We start from the raw sequence: 21,509 nt of genomic DNA, 5'->3' as shown, positions 1-21,509 counted from the left end.
TATTTATTTAAAAAATGTAATAGCATCAAACAGGAAGTGTTATCTATTTGTTTAGTACTTGTTTAGTATTTCTTAAATTCTGATGTGCTATAGTCATACAAGAATGGTAAGGAACTAACATACTAATATCACATACTAATATTCGCTTAATTCTTGCTGTGTTTGAGTTTTGCTTCAATTTTACATGCTATATTCTTCCAGTATATAAGTTGAAAAAAGATTCCCTCTGGAAATATGCTATTTTTATCGGTAAGAGTAAAGAAGTTAGCTCTTAGACACAGACCATAGGATAGAAATTTTCCCCTAGAAATAGCCTTTGACCACTTCTGGTTCATTTTTGTAAGCCGAAGTAAGTGACATGACCCATCTTGACATTGCAGAGTAGAGGTAAATCTCACCTACAGTAAGCTGATGCAGGACAGACTAATATGCCAAGATATGCAGTACTTGAGATAAAGAAGAAAAAGAAGAGAACTATAATACAATCAGTCATACTTGCCATCACATGTCTCTGCAGGAAGGAAACTATTATGTACTTTTGTTTCTCAAACTACTGAGATCTTCAAATCATGTCTTTTATGCTTCCATGTTACTGGAATTAGAGAACATCTTAATACTGAGACAGCATAAAATCTCAAAGAAAGCTGGACTAATTTCAAGACTACATTTTGTTCTAGTAGGACATGAAACAATTTTATAGACAAGACTTTATAATGGTAACTTTTTTATCCAGAACTGTATTTTGTTAATATATGTGACTATCCACCAGAATAAATGTCTTCATTTTCTGCATTTTTTGCAGACAGCATATTAAAGTAGATGTGGAGTTCATCAGTAGCACTTTTTAAATGTGCAAAAATGTGGACTAGGAGCCAATATACATATTTTTCCAACATCACCTTCTACATTCTCCTTCTTCCTTCCTAGGAAATACAATAAATAAAATCAATCAATAAAAAGGTTTAGATTTTTGGCTCTTGAATTTGAATGTGTAAGTATAATGTTGTGGATGTCAGGGATGAATTTTTATGTTTTTTTATATAATAATGTAACATGCAACATCCCTATGAGTCCTGCAGGTCTTAACACTGTACTTCTTTAGGGATGTGATAGGAATGTTAGCCTTACTGGACTTAGTATTGTTTTCCACTTCCTTTTCTACCACCTAGCCTAAATTATACTACATAGTAATCTAATGAAAAAGTAATGCCATATTAAGAAAGTCATTTAGGGCTCTGGGAATGTGGCTTCATGGTACAGTGATTGCTTAGAATGCAAGAATCCTGGGTTCAATTCCTCAGTACCACATAAACAGTAAAGGAAGTGGTGCTGTGCCTCAAGTGGTAGAGTGCAAGCCTTAAGCAAAAAAGAAAAGAAAAGAAAAGAAAAATCTCAGGAAGAGTTCCCTGGCCCTGAGTTCAATCCCCAGGACTGGCAAAAAATTCTTTAGCTAATAAATGCCAAATAAAGAACCTATATTTTAATATAAAATTGCTCCTTCCAATAATAACTTAAGAATATTTCTTAATTCATGTACTTTACCTATATTAGAAGGCAGTGTTGAGAAAAAAAACATTTTGTTAGTAAGTCACTGCAATTAATGTCAGGAATGTGCTTAGATATCAACTAAAGATTAATCCTGGAAATTCAAAGATTCCAGGTTTTTGAGTGGTCACTGCTAATCACAATGAGAAGGGTCGTCTCAGTGAGAATTGGAAATCTTTTTGCTCAGTATGGCACTAAAAAGGCACCAGCTAATTAATAGTTGTGATAGAAGTGAAGGAATAAATCCAGATGGAAGAAATAAATGAGAATTGTTAGTTTTTTTAAAAAAGAGATACCCGAGTAAAAACAGCACCATGCACGTGGTATTCAGGTAAGGAGTAGGTTTATTCTTAGTTCCAGCTGGCACCAGGCCATCTTGGTCCTCCACGTGGTGGGGAAAGGCCTGAGAAAGATTGCTGGGAGATCTGGGAAGGAGAAACAGCTGGGAAAGAGAGAGCTGGTAAAGAGAAAAGAGCTAGCAAAGAGAGAAAAGAGCTAGAAAAGAGAGCATCTGGGAAAGAGGTGGGAAAGGGAGAGCTAGGAAAGAGAAGAGAGCTGGGAAAGAGAAGAGAAGGAAAGACCTGAGAAAGAGCTAGAAAAGAGCAGAGAGAGGGCGTCTGGGCCTGGGCTAGGCCTTATCTAGGGTATGGGTGCAGAAAAGTGTGGCCACATCAAATTCAGATTGACCTCAGCGGATGCAGATGTGACCTCTTCCAGGTGTCCTAGTTGCCTAGGTAACACAGGTACTGGGTGGAGACTTTGCTGAGAGGAACCATCCAGGAGCAGACCTCACAATAATAATAACTAAATTATACCAGAAATTCTTCTAGGGAACCATATTTGATTATTGAAGAACTAGTTATAAACCAAGCTTATTCTTCATTATCTTTAGCATTCTATATCACTTAGGCTAGTTCTTAATCTCTGTGTGATAAATTGAATGCCATTCTATGTTATTCTTTCCTATCTGATTTCCATTGCTTTCTAAAAATCTGTCTTTCTATATTTCTCTACTAATAATTATTTATACTAAGTCCACCGCCACAGACATCAGAGGATGCTAAAGTAAGAGTCCAATAGCTTGACTCATTAATGTAACAACATGGAAAAGGAGGACATATTTATTGTTACTTCAGTAACAATCTACGGTGCTGCTCCAGGCAAAGTGAATATTTTCTGGCTTCATTGAAATAGCACAAAGACATCTTTGGGCATGAGGTAACACGTGTTTCAGAGACAACTTAGTAACGAGAAAATATGGAATTTACATGGCTTATAAAACATTATCCATGTACAAATGGCCATATAAGATTATGTTAAGTGAAATGAGCCCCAAAATAGGGGCATAACTTGTTTTTTTTCTTTCTTACTATTGTTTTTAATGTATCTAATATATATTATGTGGTTTTTTTTCTCTTCCATTTTCTTCCTCCATGGTATAACCCATTTCCACTGTTTGATATCAGTGACCTTGCACATACATTTTTCTAATGTGGGGAGGGGAAGGGAAATAAAATGGTGAAACAAGGATACAGTATGACCTGTTGTAACAATGAGACGAACAAAACACTATGTTCAAAACGAACTTTACAACTTGGGGATAGGAGGGGAGAGTTGGGGTTGTGGGGAGAAAAGGCATGGCAGGGGAAAGACAAAATAGGAGGTAACAATGCTCGTTAGATAATGTAGTCATTAACTTACTTATGTAACTCTAACCCTTCTGTCCACCATTTTCACAATAAAAAACATGAAAAAGTAAAACAATATCCTGGAGTACATTAAGTTCAAATTTCCTAAGTGCTCTGTAAATTCAGACCTATTTTAAGTGGGAAGAAGGTACTCAGAAACATTTTTTGTCAGTGTTTGTGTTGTGCATTATTATCCAAGTGTACATAAGTTAACAGAAGGAGAAACAATAGGAATAGGAGAAAGAGAAGTTCTGTATTTAAGTATAATGGTTCAATACTCTATACAAGACTCTGTAAAAAAGACAACTTTCAAATAATAAAGCCAAGGCCAGTATGTAGATCTATGGGAGTGACATAGAGAAAGCATTACTACTAAGTGGAACATGAAGGATGAGAACAGTCTCTTTCTTCTACTACCTCTAAATCATGATAGCTAATCATTCAAATTTGTAAAAAGTAGAATGGAAGAATAATTCTGGTTCCAAGCAATTCAGATATAAGACCATGGACTTAACTGGAAAAAAGGCCATGTCGAGAGTAGGAATTATACTAGCAATGAACTAGTGGCTAAGATTACATTTCTTTTACTTTTTCTTTTCTTTCTTTTTTTTGATGGTAGTAGGGCCTGAACTCCGGGCCTGGGCACTGTCCCTCTATTCTTCAGCTCAAAACTTTTTCTCTACCTTTGAACCCCACACCACTTCCAGTTTTCTGGTGGTTAATTAGAGATAAATGCCTCAGAAACTTTCCTACTCATGCTGGATTTGAACTGCAATCCTCAGATCTCAGCCTCCTAATTAGCTAGGATTACAGGTGTGAAACACTTGAACCCTGCTTATGATCACATTTCTAACAGTGTATACTCAGCATATGTAATGTGTATGTTCATCTATCTTTATATGAACTCGAGTTAAAACTCTGGAAAACAGATTTTACACTCACTAAAATGGTTGCAGTTCAAAAGTTGATACCCCTGGAGAAATAAAACTTAAGAATGTAAAGCAGTCTGGGAAGTTCAGATTGTATCGAGCTTGGGCAAAATACTATAATTAACCAGGCAAAAGATGCATTAGAATAATGTCTCAAGTGATGGAATACTAGTTATGGGCAAGATTGCTGAAGAAGGGCTTCAGGTTTTTGCATACATATATACATACAAATACACACATACACACAGATGCACTTATATGTTCAAACACACATATGGAACAACTCTCAGATTCTGTAGAAAAGTTAGAAAATATGTCTTGAGTAAAAATAAAATCAAGTGATAATTTTTAATAGTAGAAAGTCCTCAAGTGAAATTTCCCCAAAAAGCTTGAGAATATTACATAGGTGGGAACAGAGATAGTAAGAAATTCAAGTCATCATTAATAAAGGGATCGGATCCAGAGAGGAATGAATCAGAGACCCGTTCAGTGCACCTGAAAATGTTCATATCCTGTGTCAAATGTTAGAACATCTTTGAAAATAGTACATAAACAGCCTGAGCCATCACTCTAGTGAAAAATATTATTGGAGAAGTTCAGAATTGCTAGTCTGTATCTAGATTAAATAAATCAAAAAACTATGGTAGGACAATGTGATACAAGCCAGGAATTCTAGCACTCAGACTAACTCAGCTGATTAGAGAGTGGAATGACATAGTGATACTTTCAGTGCAATAGGTAGTATAATTTTGTGTCAATAAAACAAACCCAGAAAGGAATAAAAAATAAGCCAGAAAGGAATACACATTTGGAAGTTTGGGCTAATTTTTTCAATATGTTTTGAGAAGTCAAGTTTCCTATAGAAATGCAACTCATATATAATCCTCAGTTGTGTTTAAATGTCGTCTTCATTACAGAACATTACTAGATGCAAAAGAGCTCATGATTCCCAACCAAGAATTTGAAAAAGCAACCATCATTCTGTTAGATTCTAAAGAAATGATGAAGAATTTCAAAAGCTTAAGCCTAGAGAAATAGGAAAGTTCATTTAAAGTAGGACTTTGTAGACCTGGCTAAATAAGAATTTAGATTTAAAGTAAATATTTTTGTTTGTAATTTAATATTCTATACTTTACTATCAAATTCTTTTTAAGTAGAAGATTTAATTTACAAATTCACAAATGATTCTGGCATTCTATTTGCCTAAAATATTCTTTCATGTAAGGTATAATTAGAACTTAGTTAACAGTTAATTTCAACAGTTCATAAGTAACATGATAATGTGAATAATCTAGATAAAGTTGACAACAAATTGATGCTATTAATTTATAAATTTACCAAAAGAGCAACTTTTTGAGACTTTGGTGTAACATGGTATGAAGAGAGTAATTGTGTGACATCTTAACTTCTAGGTCTGGGCACTGTCCCTGAGCCTGTTTTTGCTCTAGGCTACTGCTCTACCACTTGAACCTCAGTGCCACTTGTGTCAGGTTTTACGTGAGCAGTTTATTGGAGGTAAGAATCTAAGGAACCGTCCTTCCTGGGTGGGATTTGAACCAGAGTCTTCAGATCTTAATATTCAGACATTCAGATCTCCTGAATATCTATGGTAGATAAAATATATAACTATAAATAATATTTGCAAGTGTTCTGATCTCAAGGATAACACTGGGTGGAAAATGATGCAGCAAAGTTTAGTGTAGTGTTCTTTCCACAATACGAAGGGCATCACATTAGCAGAAGTGTAGTATTTTTTCACAATAGTTATATGCTTGTCATGTTGTGAATTTAAGGAATCTTAAGGTGCACATTACAAGTTGGAAATTTTGGGGCTAGGATGACTTTATGGCATAAAAACTTGGGATTGATGATTATAGAAATGATGGCTTACTTTGATGAACAAATGTTTACTCTTGAGGAATTAATATAGACACTTCATAGTTTTACCTTCTACCCGACTGTGGCTATTTTTTCTGTTGAATTTAAATATGTAACGCCCCATTGAAAACAGTACTTATTGCAGAATTAAATAAAATGCAAACAGGTACTGTTTTGAATGTCTCTAGTGTTGCATGTTCAGAATTTGAAAATGAGTAATTAGTTGTCATAGGAATGTTGAAGAACATATATACTCTGTCCTCTTAACAATTATTCCGTTTTAAAAGTTAGGAGTTCCAACAGAATTGAACTATTTTTGTTTTAGTATGAGACAATACTAAAACAATGTTTTTTTCAAAATAATGACAATTATATTCTGAAAATATTGAATAGTTTGATGATATTCAAGTTGATGACCCTCTGATGAAGGGGTAATTAATTCAAATTAGCAGCCAAAAATCTTCATTTCTTAAAAAGTTAATACACATAGAATAATATTTACTATACCAATACAGTAATATTATATTTTATACAGCTCATTTTTATTTTAATTATATCATCAAGGTGATATATAGAAGGGGTTGTAGTAATTATAAGGTACTGAATACATAACATGTGTAACTTTTTACCCCCTCCCCCATTTTTCTCACAGTTTTCCTTCAGCCCAATTGACCCCTCATAAATTGTAATGTAAATTTCCAACATGTTGTTTTGTGAGTATTGCTATTGCATTGGTTTGCCGTTTGTTCTTTGTCTTGCCATTTCGTTGTTCCTCTTCCCTTGCCAAATTAATATGAATGTATATACAATACACGGGATATTGAAATCAAATATAACAAGGATAAACCAAAGGGAAAACACAAAAGAAAAAAGAAATCACATAGTACATTAAAAACAACAACCACCAACAGAAAACTCTGTTCCCATATCCAGGAGTCCATTTTGCTCATCATCATCTTATATGGTCATACATACATAGTTATTGAGCAATTCTGCTCAACTGCTAGGAATATCCTAGACATTTCCTACTTATTACAAATGAGGAAACCACGGAATCTCTTTCTTTATGTCTTTTTTTTTTAATTTTATTTGAGAACATACTGTACAGAGGGGGTACAATTTCATGGGCAGGATAATGCATACATTTCTTACCAAGGATTGCAGCCTCCTCCTTTGTTTACCCTTCACCTCCCTTCCCAGCCTCCCCCCTCCCCCCCACCCAATCTTACCCCCTCCCCCCCACACACCGACATTGTAAAGCTGGTTTTGACATGACATTCTGTACTTCTCATTGTTGCAACAGGTTTTAGTGGGATTTTTCCTAGACTTTCCAGCCCCGTATGAATTTGAAGTATAGAATTCCACCGTGCATACATAAACCCATTTTGTCAATTCGTTCATCTACTGAGTGGCATATTGGTTTAAAATATGACTCCATGTAAGTATCACTTAGGGTCATTCAAAAATGAGAGATGCCACTTCCCCAGACATTCTAAAAGCATGATTTCTATGTAAGATAGGATTTTATGGTGGTACGAGTTTTGAGAAATCTGGATGAGTTTCATGTATATCTTGCACTGAATTAGGCAGGAAGCTATCCAATATCATGGAGGATAAAAATGGTAGTGTCAAAAATATTTCCCTTGAGAAAGATATAGGAGGCTGCCAGAAGTATAAAGTAGTTCAGATAATTTTGAAGAATTTATAAATGCAAGCTTAAGTTTGTCTCTTTAACTAATAATTATGTAAGTGGAAGGGCAAAAGAAGGGGACGAGAAGAAAATAACTGGCAGCAGATCACTGTCCCAAGATAGAGTAAATAAGACATAATCTATAACTTTCAAGTTAAAGAGAGACCAGTAGAATACATCCCATTTAATTTAGGTACATGCAAAATAATTATTTGGCTTTTTCCTACTTTAATGCTCCAAAACAATTGAAAACTTATAAGAAAAGTTATGTGATTGCCATTGCTTCAACCCGAATACTAACTGTGATGAGCCTTTTTTTTTCTCACTTTGCAGTTGGAAAATATCCCTAGTTGATGATGTGGCTGATTAGAGTCAGAGTTATAGGCTTGTTCTTGTACATTTATCCCAGAAGAGGTTAAAGTAGTTCCCCCACCCCAAGATATCCAAGTACATTGTCTGAATCTGTACTTTGAACACACCCTCACACCTGAGCACATTATTTGAAAATATACTTCAGCATGTCATGGCACATTTTAAATTGTGCCCTTGTCTTCTTTGCACAATCCTTTTGAGTTCATAGGTGCTCTATTTCCATTTCATCTGTAAAAACTGCTAAGAAAATTGTTCAACTACCACTTCTTCTTTGACATGCCCAGTATATGTATGAAGGTATATTGTCCATGTTAAGCAATAGGGTAGTGCTCACACTCTGAAGAGAAAAGTTCCATAATATGACCCTGTGTCCACATTAGAGTGTGTAGAATTTAAAGCATTTTAAGACAAACCGTGATATTAGAATTGAAAGGCTCCTTATGGACATTTTCTGGGAGCTCATTAGTTTTCCCAAGAGAAATATAAATATGCACAAAATCTGGATTAATATTTTTAATGTTACCACTGTGCATGCATCCATATTAAAGATTTGCACAAATAAAGAAACAAAAAAACTAAACCATAACAGGTAGATTGACTATGTGCTTATAACAAATTATGGAATAGATTTTGGAAGTATTGCAAATTTCTTACCACTATGAATGAACTTCCTCTCTCCACACCACTACACACAAATATTTAAGAGTGTGAACAGAATTATTTCAAGTAACATACTGTAAATGTTACTGCAATATCATGTGTATATCTAAAATTCCCTTGAAAGTAATAGATTCTACATTCTATTGAAATATTAGTTATTTTATTCTAGGAAACATTTGGAACAATAGACTGTATATCTTTGAAATGAAAAAGATCAAAAAATAGTAGCATAAAAATTTTAGAGGAAGTCTGTCTTCAGAAATATATATATATATATATATATTATATGAAGAAAGACATACATTTTAGAGATTATTTGTCATCAGAAATATATACATATATCTGAATTTATGTGTAGAATGATGTACCTTATAGTGAAACAAAAATCTTAAAACATAATTAAAATTAAAAAAATACATCAAACCAAGTGCCAGTGACTCATGCCTATAATTTGAGCTATTCTGGTTAATGAGATCTTAGAATTGTGTTCGAAACTAGCTCAGAGAGGAAAATACTTTTTAGGGGGCTGGGAAGGTGGCTTAGTGGTAGAGCGCTTGCCTTGCATGCATGAGGCCCTGGGTTCGATTCCTCAGCACCACATAAGCAAAAAGAAAAAAGCTGGAAGTGGCGCTGTGGATCAAGTGGTAGAGCTCTAGCCTTGAGCTGAAGAGCTGAGGGACAGCGCCCAGGCCAGAGTTCAGGCCCCATGACTGGACCCTCCCCCCCCAGCAAAAAAGTATTTGTTAGATTCTTATCTCCATTTAACCACTAAAAACAGGAGTTACCTCTGTGCCTCAAGTTTTAGAATGCTGGCTTTTAGCATAAAAAATCTTAGGGATAATGCCCAGGGCTTGCAAACAACAACAATATATATCACATTAATTTCAAAAAAGCACCTTTTAACTGCTGTGAACATTTCTTAGAAACAAGAATACAAGCCTCTGGAAAATGTTAAGTAAAAACTATAGAATATTTACATTTATGTTAAAGACATGACTATTTAGTTTAAGATATTTAGGTAATGATTAGGAATTAAGAATAATGATAGTATATTAGGACTGGTCTTTTATTCTATTTTACTATAGCAATAAAATGATATTTGTAATGATTGTATAAAAATAATCTTGTTTGGTATTTGAGCTATAATACGTAATAAATATTTTAAATTGATTTCCATAGGAAAAATCATTATCTTAATTGTATCAATTCTTTTGATTTTTTTTTTCTTTTCTTTTTTTCCTTTTTTTCCTTTTCCTCACTTTTTTATAAATTTTATTTTTTATTGTGAACATACTGCACAGAGGAGTTACAATTACATGGACAAGAAAATGAGTACATTTCTTATCAAGCATTGCAGCTTCCTCCTTTTTTTACCCTTCACATACCTTCCCAGGGGATCAATTATTTTGTAATGTCAAAACAATTTAAAAAATTAGTCCAAGGCTGGTTTGCTCTAAGACTATATTTGTTTTCTTGTTCTAGTTTTTATATGTTGGTAGAAATTAAAATTCCAAAAATTCAATGGATATTGGTATTCTGGAGCATCTTCATAGGTACTAATATTGGAATTGTTTTATTTCATTTGTTATTTTCACAAATATATTAAGATGATTATGTATTTTGTTTCTTTTCGCTGCTATTGGCTCTTACCTTAAGAATATTTTATTTTCCTAGCGAAGTAGAGAATACAATTGGATTGAGGAAGTAACATATGACTTTCACAGAATGCAGATGCGTAGATTTGGGTCATCTGTGATTTGCTAAAAGTTTCTTCCAGAAAAGGTTATCAATTAGTTATAAGTGATGCATAATTCTTAGATATTACAGTTATCACATACACTTTTTGATTGAGTTATCTCTGTATAAACTCAAAAAAACAACGGACCAAAAAAACTCAAAGTACACAGAAATCACATCTTTGTTTTAAACGCTGTAGTTTACAAGGAATTTTTAGCCAACACTGAACACATCTTTTTAGGTATTCTGCAATTTGTGTGAAGTGTTTTTAACAATAGTTTACTTTTTTGCTGACATGAAATTCACATCAATATATAATCTCCTTTTATTGTATACATTTTAGTGCTTTGGAATTAAATTGTACAATAATAGGTTTTCCAAGCCTAATTTTCACAAACTTGCATTTCCTCAAATAGAAATGCTGCAAATTTTAGAACAGACATTAAAAAAGATATAAAATTCACTTATAGGAGTTTGTCCAGCATACATCCTCTATAGTGTGTCTTTTCACATTTGTTTTGGGGATTATTTCCAGGGTCTCACACATATTATTCAAGTGCACTGTCAATGAACTACATTCCCTGTCCAAACAAGTTTTTTACTTCTCTTTAATACATACATAGAAGTTTAATGGCTGGATCATATAAAATTCTCTCTGACCTTTTGAAGACTTGCAATCTTGCTTGCTAAAATGATCGCAGTATTATACAAATCATTCTCCTATGTAGAGTTTATCATTTTCTCCACAAATGCATTACTATATTTTCTGTCATCTTTTTATATTAGGGTCAAACTAGTGAGTTTTCTTTGTCTTTTTTCTTAGAAACTAAAGAAGAACTTATTTCATATGCTCCTCCTATTGACTATTAATTTATATATGTTCTTCAAAGAAATATCCTATTCAGGTAAAAATTTATATAGAATTAGAAGATATAAAAATACTTAAGATTCAGAAATATTGTAACATTAACATTGTAGCATTAACAAATATGTTCCCTCTATCTGTTGGATATGTTTTCACTTCGGTTATAGTATCCTTTGAATTATGAAAAGCTATCACTTGATATAATCCAGTTTATTCTTGCTTTTCTTTAGCCACTAATGCTTTCCATGTCAACTTTTTAGAAACCCTTAGTGATGCAATGTCATGAAATTTTACATTTATGTTTTATAGGTTTTCACATGTCACATTTAGTTTGATAATCATTTTTATTTTAAATTTTTGTATAAGGATGGAGGTAGGACGGGTGTCTGAGGCTCATATCTGTAACCCTAGTTACTGAGGAGTCTGAGAATTGAGGATCACGGTTTAAAGCCATCCCAGGCAGAAACGTCCATGAGAATCTTATATCCAATAAACCTCTAGAAAACCAGATCTGGTGCTGTGACTCAAGCGGTAGGGCACTCACATTGAGCGGAAGAGCACACAGACAGCGCCTAAGCCCAGAGTTCAAGCCCCATGAATGACAAAAATACAAAACAAAACAAAAAAGGATTGAGGTAGTATTCTAAGATCATTCTTTAAATCTCAAGAGACAATAGTGTCAATACACCCATTTAAGATTTTATTTTTATTTCATAAAGTCATAGGATAGTTTTCAAAATCTATTGTTCATAAAACTAAGAATTGATTTTTGACAAATCTGTTACATTCTTCTATGTATCTGCTCTTATAGTAGAACTATTTTATCTTCACTACTAAACATGGTAATAAGATTCAAAGCTAGTATGAAGGCTGAAGCTACACCATTTTACAAGATTGTTCTGACTGACCTGTATTCCTTGAATTTACATACGAATTTATTGAGCAGGTGGACCAATATTCTACAGAGATATCTAGATGTTTGATAGTCACTCATATTTTGTACCTTGGAAAAACACAAGACCCCAGATAGTATACATAGAGAAATGCCTTTAGAGAATACTGGAAACAAATAAAATTAATTTAGGAATGAGTTAAGATTTAGATAATGCTGTAGCATACTAAATCTGAATGATAACAACTTGAGCTTTACAACAGAGGAGAGTGAGAGGGGAAAGAATGATGGACCACATAGGAGCTATATGTCATTGCTATTGTGTTTCAAAAAACAGAAAGACTTCAGAGAAGAGAAGGAGAAAAGTAAAGTGTCCTGAGTCAAGTTTCTTTTTAATCCATCTAATAGTTTGGACCAAAAGTCAGTAAAAATGGGAAAAAATAAAATAGGAAATAAAGCATTGTATATACCTGTTACAATGTAAGGAAATTTAATAGGAATATGATAATTAATTCCCAAAGAAATAGAAGAAAGAATAGCTAAACTATAAAGGGAGAAAGAATGAAGAGAGAAGCAAAGTAAAACCTTTATCAATAACAAACACAAGAGTTTGGAAGTGGAAAGGCAGTGGGAATATTCTAAATAACAATAAAAATTGCTAGCGTGGATAGAATATGTATCACATTTTATCATATATAATTTTGAAAAAACATACTAGGAATGAAAGTTTCAAAGTCATGATTTAAAACACTATTTGGATTATAACAAGGCAGTATTGCCCAGTGGTAAAACATTGGCCTAGCATGTGTGAAGCAATGGTGTGATCTCCCAAACTTTACAAAGTACACACAAAGCACACAAACACACAAACCACTTAAACACACACATACACACCACATAAACACATTTGGAATATTGATATTATCATACTAAATGGAGGAAATTATCACAAATAGTAAAAGTATGATAATATATGAAATCTTAATATTGCTCGTACAATTTAAAAGTTTAGTAGAAATAAAACAATCACAATATACTTGGATTTTAATAGATTAAGTAAATTGAAAATTATTAGAAGACATGAGAATCTTGGCAAATAAGTTTAAATAATAAACATTTTTAAACATGTGTCCTTTTATTTTGACAAAAGATTGATGTTACTGGTATTTTAACTCAAGATTTAGAATATGATAGCGAGGTGCCCTATATAACACTAGCGATGGCTATATCTCTAATCATTTCATTCTGAATAGTTTTATAATAAGGTCACAGAGTTTCTCAGTATCTCTCGAATTACAAACCCTATTTGCACTTCCCACCATAGCTAGAAAATGGATGCCACAAATCACAATGCGGAGATCAAACTTTTTTTTTTAATTCAAGTAAAAATATTTCCAAAGAGTGACCAAGACTTTCTTAATAAAGTATGTGCTTCTTGAAAATACAGTAAGTATTTGTTACCTGGACAAATATGTTTATAACTATAAGAAAATAAATTTATTTAAAATCAATAGCCATATAAAAATTAAGAAAATAATTTTTAAATAGTCATATGTTAAATATTAAGTTAACTAATCGTACAACTCTGAAAAAAATGAATTGCCCTAAAGAAACAAAGGAAATAATTTAAGCCCAAAATTTGAAATTTAGAAAATAAAATGAAGTGTACTCTTTAGTTGACTTAATTAAGTATAAACCCTCTGTATATTGATTTTATAATAAAAATGCATTAACAAAGAAAGCAAAATTACCCATGTATCAATAGCAACTACAAAAGCATCAGTAGTTCTTCTTTTGAGTGTACAAAAAAAATCGATGGAAGAGATAACAATGTTCCTTCCCTATGAAATGTACTCATTACTTTACCTTATTTATGTAACTGTAACTCCTGTGTACACTACCATTAAAATAAAATTAAATTGAAATTTAAAATAAACCAAATGATATACCAATTAAGAATTCTTAGAATCCATTGGTTAAAAACTTCGTAAAAAACTGCCCTAAATACCCAAGGAATATACTTTGATGATACTATTTAAATATTTCAACTTCAGCAAAAAAGCAAAAAGTTTAAAAACTGTTACAAAGTAAAGTAATAAATCAGAATATATTACTATTAATGATAATCATAAGATGAATTTATAGTGGTAGTCAAATATGTAAGAAATGATGAAATTTGCCATTAATTTGCACTTAATAAGTGAGAAAGAATTTTTTTAGGTCTTTTTAAATTATCATAAGATTAATGAAGAAACTGTTCTGTCACATCATACGATAATCAGATGAAGCTGATATTAGAGCAAAGAACAGATTGTACTAAGTTTTTGAATGTTCATGTATATACTTATTTTGGTTGTGGGAAATTGTGGGTATTTCAACTTGGGGTATATTTTTCCTGCTAGGCCGGCGTCGTATCAGTGGTTAATTTTAGGATAGGTGTTTCCTTTCCACAAGAACATGCACCTGATCTGTCCTTTTAGCTTTCTCATCATCAGTGGCATCCGAGATGAACACCAACTTGTCCAGCCTGCTACCTTGACTGGCCTGGATCCACAGTCCTTCCAATCGTAGTAACTAGATAGTGAAGGATGGTGGAAATGATCCAATGCAGCCAGCTATAGATTGAGAAGGAATTCCACTAAACTTTTGGCCTGGGTTCTGTTCTCAAGCCTCCTAAGTAGTTAAGAGTACAGATAGGAGCCCCTGGTGCCAAGCAGTAACAGTATTTTTAAAGCAATTAGACATATATATGACTTAGGCTTGTGATTACCTCAGGAAATGAATAAAAGAGCAGTGAAGCAAAGAGGACAGCCAGAATTTTAACTAGGTACTCAGAGGCTGAATAAGCTTAACTAGCTAATAGGGAGTCTGAAATCTCATGACCATTTCAAAGCCAGTCCAATCATGAAAATACAAGCGATTATCTAAAAAAAAAAAACAAAAACAAAAACAAAACAAAAACAAAAACAAAAAAACCCCACAGAAGTGGCTGAAGTTGTAGACCACTATCCTTGGGCACAGAAGCTGAGGAATAGTTCCCAGGCACTATCAAGCCTCAAGAATTATGAGTGCATGCATGAGCACATGCACCGCACACACACACACACAAATGAGTATTTCAATGTGAAGTTCTTTATTTTTTTACCTTGCTGTACTTTATTTCCCTGTATTAGCTCACAAATTAACAAAATCAGCTAAGGACCTATTTACATAAAATTCATCATGTTTCTCTAAAATCTACACTCTTTTTGGATGCCTGCATTTATTTGACCCAAAAGTAAATTATTAAGGAAGTCAATTCATCACTCTCAAGTCTATAGTATTAGAGGATTGCTTAGGATCTTCCTAGCAATATGATTTTGTGAAATCCTACATAAAGCAATATATTTCTTTCACTAGAAGGGAAGCCTCTGTCACACCATTAATAATAGGTTTTTCTCCTCCTGGCATGCATCTGTAGTTATATTATCTTCATATATTTCATGATCTGTGTATGACAAAGTCTACCGTGAAAGTACAAACACCCTTCTCAGCGCTTAGCATTTGTATACCATTCATAGATATGAAGGTGTTTAATTGTTACTGAAATTGCTTTAAAATAAATAATGTTCACCCTGACAATCTTGAGAAAGAAAAATTGGTTTCTCAGCACTTTAGGTAAGAACATCAGGGAAAGAAACAAGGAAAAGTGAGGAACAACTCAACACATACATTCAAATGAAACAAAACAAGACAAGAAAACACAATTAATTCAGTACTCAAGAACCTGCAGGAAATGCAAAGATTTTTTTAAAAATCAGCTATGACAAGCTTATGAAAATCCTGACTACATGGGAGTGCACTGATGTGAGAACAGTGGCTAACGCCCAGACTAGACAGAAAAAAACTTTACCTAATACCATGCACTTGTTAATCTAAATTCCAGGAAGAATAACATAAAGTGGACTGAGGCTAAGATCTTACACATGTAGGAAGCCAGTGTCTATCTGCAAAATTGTCAGGATAATTTAGGGCTGGACACATGACAAAGTGGAAAGAACACCCATTTAGGGGGCACAAGACACTGAATTCAAACTGTAATATTAGGGGTATTAAAGAAAAAAGGTATGATTTTAAATAATTGGAATAATTGTAACACTTGAGTATTTTAGTGGAGAAAAATCCATTAGAGATATAGAATGAACCCACGTTCCAATGCTACTTTAGTGATAATGTTTAGTGGTACTTCAGACAAAACAGATTTACCTTGCAAATGAGCATGGATGTGCATTTGGGTGATGGAAATACTCTACTTACACAGATGTAAATTAGATAGATTTTTTGGGGTAGATTGTAGTTATTGAACTAAGAGCCTGGGTGATGTCCCTGAGCTTTTTCTCTCAAGGCTACCACTCTATTACTTTGAGCCACAGTTCCTATTCTTATTTTCTGTTGGTTGTTTGGAGATAAGAGGCTCATGGACTTTCCTGCCGAGGATGGCTTTAAACCATGTTCATCAGATCTCGGCCTCCTGAGTAACCAGGATTCAAGGCATGAACCATCGATGTTTTTAATAATTTAGTAAATTGTATAGTTACAGAAGTTATAAATTATCATTGTAACCTGTGTAATATATGTATGTATGTATATATCAATACATAGGGGTAGAAATAGTTTAACATATTTTTGTATCTACAGTACATATATGAAATCATCCTTCATTATAAAATAAAATGGAAACAAAAGTTAATGAAGAGCAAAACAAAGGGAATTTTTACAAGTTTCTTTTTGTTGAATGAAATATGTATCAGTTTGGAAAAAAACCATCTCTACTTTAACAAAATGGGTAATTGCTATTAATTCCAATCCATCTATTTGCCCATATTGTGCATCCTCACACATGAGTGTCAAAATCAAACCACAATTTTTTGTCTGTATTTAACTCACCTGTTATAATTTAGGGGATAGATGAAGTAATCAAATAAAGATTAAAATAATAGTGAGTGAGTCTGTGAGTTAGAGCTGAAAAAGTTTTAAATATAATAATAGCTAATTAAAATGTATATTTCATACTTTTACTCTGTTGTCATGTCTCTCATTCCCACATTAGGAAAGCACATAGAAGGTTCTCACTAAATTTATGTAAGTATTAAAAATATATTTTAAGAATATGGGCATAGTGTGGTTTTAGCTTATTGAGACATGTATGGTAGAGTGTGTATTTGAGGACTTGCAATATCTTGTGATGGAGATGAAAGGAAGAATGTGCTTATTCTAGAAAACTGGCTAGAGGATTGCTCCCAGAAAGAGAGTGATGAATTCTTCCAAAAGGTTACAGTAAAATCACTTTCACAACCTTGTTCATTATTGCACTATTCACCACAGCCAAGTTATGGAAACAGCCAAGATGCCTTTTGACAGAGGGATGGTTGTAGAAAGTATGTCATATATACAAAATTGGATTACATCTATCCATTATGAGGACTGTTACATTATTTGCAAAGAAAGGGATAGATATAAAAATATGTTAAGTAAATGAAGTCAGAGCCATACACACAAAGGACCCATGTTCTGTCGCATATTTGGAAGCCAGAATTTTATGCAAGTTAAACAACAGTATTAACCAAAGTTTTCATTTTTCAGAGCAGTATTTAAAAGGTGTCATTTCTTATAAAATTGAACTTTTAATCCAACAAAATGAATACCAGGAAACTATCACTTGGAAGATGTGAGGGGAAGTCAAAGGGAAGAAATAAAGAGAGTTATGGAGTAAGAGTGAAGACATTATATTCAATGCAAATAATATGAAACTAGAAAAAATTAAAGTGGGGTGAGGTTTGGAAGGGTAGGGAAAAGTTATATAAAGATCCATTATACTTAAAAAACTCATTTATTGAAAGGAAATTCCCATGTACACCTAGTTAAGATAATAAAAATATGATTTAAAAAATGGAGACATTTGATCTTTAACTGTGTTCTCTTAAACCATGAGTCAATATAATAGTTTCCTCCTCAGACATTTTCTTTGCAGGTATTTTCCTCATAGTGACAGAAAAATGATCAATGCAATGCATATCAATACATCACATTGCACATACAATGAGAAGTACAAAATGTCATGTCAAAACCAGCTTTACAATGTCGGTGGGGGGGAGGGGGGTATAATTGGGTGGGGGGAGGGGGGAGGCTGGGAAGGTAGGTGAAGGGTAAACAAAGGAGGAGGCTGCAATGCTTGGTAAGAAATGTATGCATTATCCTGCCCATGTAATTGTAGCCCCTCTGTACAGTATGTTCTCAAATAAAATAAAATAATATTAAAAAAAACTAAACAAGCAAATATATTACTTATACATCAAAAAAAAAATCACGGTAAAAATGTTAGAATTCATCACATGATAAAAAACAGGTAGAATGTGCCAAATACTAATTGATTGTTTTTCCAAGTACTTTACCTATGGTATATAATTTAATCCTCACAATAATTGCATAAAGTGGAACTCCTTACATTTTTAATTCTCAGATGATGATATTGAAGTCTTCAGAGTTGGAATTATTAGTACAACATTGCACTCATGGTAAGTGTTACCCTGAGGATCATCTCTCACTCTATCAATTAACCTCATTCTATTTTATGACTAAAATACTTGCACTTAGTTTACAAATTCTAGGAAAATTTCCCAGAATTATTGTTTTCACTTTCACAATATTTCACTTTATCTTTGTTAGAAAATAGGGAACTATAATATAAAAACTCAAAGTTCATAATCAATGCATAGCTCCCTGGTGAAAACAACTGCTAAAGTATAATATTCTTGATTTCTAGCTCAAAATAGTAGAAATCATATTTTATCCCTTCACTCAACACTGAACACCCTGGGGACCCTATCTCTGTTTAACACTGTCTTACTGAAATAATGACCTCCCCAATTCCTGATGGAAACAGACTGCAGGTCTCATTTCCACATTGAAGCTCAACTAAGTTGTTTACCATTCGAAGTATTTTGATTGCTTTTTACACCTAACATTTTGAGAGAAAGGTACTACTTTAAAATGCTATTAAATCAAGACTGATATAAAAATCACCTTTGACCCCAGATAAATATTTTACCTTTCCTATACTCAAAAATGCACTCTGACCTATCACTAATATTAGGAATGAGAGGATAAAAAATCATAGACACCAAGACCTAAGTATGAATTAAAGACTCTCCAACTTGTGAATACTATTGGTTTAAAAAGACATGAAGGGCTGGGAAGGTGGCTTAGTGGTAGAGTGCTTGCCTTGCATGCATGAAGCATTGGGTTCGATTCCTTAGCAACACACAAGCATAAAGAAAAAAGCTGGAAGTGACGCTGTGGCTCAAGTGGTAGAGCGCTAGCCTTGAGCTGAAGAGCTGAGTGACAGCGCCCAGAGTTCAGCCCCCACTACCGGACCCTTCCCCCCGAAAATAAAGACATCAATACTACCAATTTTTTTCAAAATTTACTATGATACTGAAGATTCAATAATAAACTATTAACACTTGAAAATAACTCATTTTCATGGGACTAGAACACAAAACACAAGATTAATCCTAATCATATTAAAAGACATTTATTTTTACTGCAAATTCACTCTTATAACTACAAAGATTCTAAAAATAACTGAAGCACAGTGACACAAAAATAATTTAACTGCATCATCTACATTCAAAGGACTGTGCTAATAGAAAACAAAATTATACTAATTAAGTTACACAATTCACTTACATTCTTTTATTCTATTTCTTTTAGTTTCATAAAAACTGGCTTTTCATAAAATGATCCATAAAAAAGCCTATATACCCACTTACATTTTCAGATCTTAACAATATTTATTTCAGAAATGTCTTTAGCTGTATAATCAATGAACTAAAATATTACTAAAATATTTAGATGGTTTTCAGAGATTGCAAGACTCGGTCTGAGATGTTATTTATATTGGAAAACATATTCGAAAAGCCTTATTTGTTAAAGTTGTGATAGTTACTCCCACAAAAGAACTATTATTGAAGAAACCTTTGTATGTACAAAACAACTTCAAATGCATCCACAATCTGGAGATGACGCATGTTTTTTTTTTTTAAATATATATCTAACAAGCATAGCCACAATACTGATTTTCAGTCAATATGATGCGATATTCAAACCTTAACAATACGGGGTTTATTATCTTAGTGTGAATAGATACGATCTTACAAAGAAAGTTATTTTCAAAAGAAATCTGGAAAGAGTTTATCCACCTTGAGTTTCACAGAAATAACCAGAGAGTAATACCTATTTGGTCAAGTCGGTCAAAATCACTCCATGAATATTTCTTTTTTTTTTTTTTTTTTTTTTTTGGGTCCAGTTGTGGGGCCTGAACTCTGGGCCTGGGCGCTGTCCCTCAGCTCTTCAGCTCAAGGCTAGCGCTCTATCACTTGAGCCACAGCGCCACTTCCGGCTTTTTTCTTTTTGCTTATGTGGTGCTGGGGAATCGAACCCAGGGCCTCAGGCATTGCAAGGCAAGCGCTCTGCCACTGAGCCATCTTCCCAGCCCCTTCATGAATATTTCTTAAAAAATATAACCAATTTAAACCGGGTGCTGGTGGCTCACGCCTGTAATCTTAGCTACTCAGGAGGCTGAGATCTGAGTATCGCGGTTCAAAGCCAGCCTGGGCAGGAGAGACCGTGAGACACCTATTTCCAATAAACCACCAGAAAACTGGAAGTCGCGCTGTAGCTCAAGTGGTAGAGCACTCGCCTTGAGCTGAAGAGCTGAAGGACAGAGACCAGGCCCAGAGTTCAAGCCCCACGACTGACAAAAAGAAAAAAAAAAAATATATATATATATATATATATAAACAATTTAAGAAGTCAAATACATATTTTGTAGTGACAGTCATCTTACAGCAATAACTTACTACCTAATTATATGTGTATCTTTTTACCTAACATAAATTAAGAACTGAAAATGATCTCTTTTATATAACTTATGTTGTAAATGCTTTGATTATGATGATGTTATTAACAAATAAAATGTACAGAAGGGTGGTTTCACTGAAATGACAGGACATAACACTGATAAAAAGAAAAACATTGCAACACAGTTCTTTTCAGCCTCACCCTGTTCATATTGGCAAGCAACATTGCAACAGCACATACACATACACACACACACACACACATAAACACACATGTGTGCACACGTACACAAGCATGCACACGCATGCCAAATTCAGGGTTTATTGTACAAAAAAGCTCAAATAAAATATTA

General features: G+C 33.5%; 1 long non-coding RNA gene across 1 annotated transcript in view; it reads right to left on the bottom strand.

Moving 5' to 3' along the window:
- Positions 1-862: 862 nt before the first annotated feature.
- The window catches only part of LOC138810618 (uncharacterized), a 60,703-nt gene continuing 40,056 nt past the window's right edge, over positions 863-21,509 (bottom strand). The window contains exon 3 of the long non-coding RNA XR_011367200.1: positions 863-923. This is a non-coding gene — a long non-coding RNA (uncharacterized lncRNA). The remainder of the gene's footprint in view (positions 924-21,509) is intronic.

This window comes from Dipodomys merriami, unplaced genomic scaffold (genome assembly GCF_024711535.1).
Source record: "Dipodomys merriami isolate MVZ:Mamm:240054 unplaced genomic scaffold, mDipMer1.0.p SCAF_500, whole genome shotgun sequence".
NCBI lineage: Eukaryota > Metazoa > Chordata > Mammalia > Rodentia > Heteromyidae > Dipodomys > Dipodomys merriami.
Note: the sequence above shows the minus strand (reverse complement) of the source record. Positions and strands in the feature narration are given on the sequence as shown.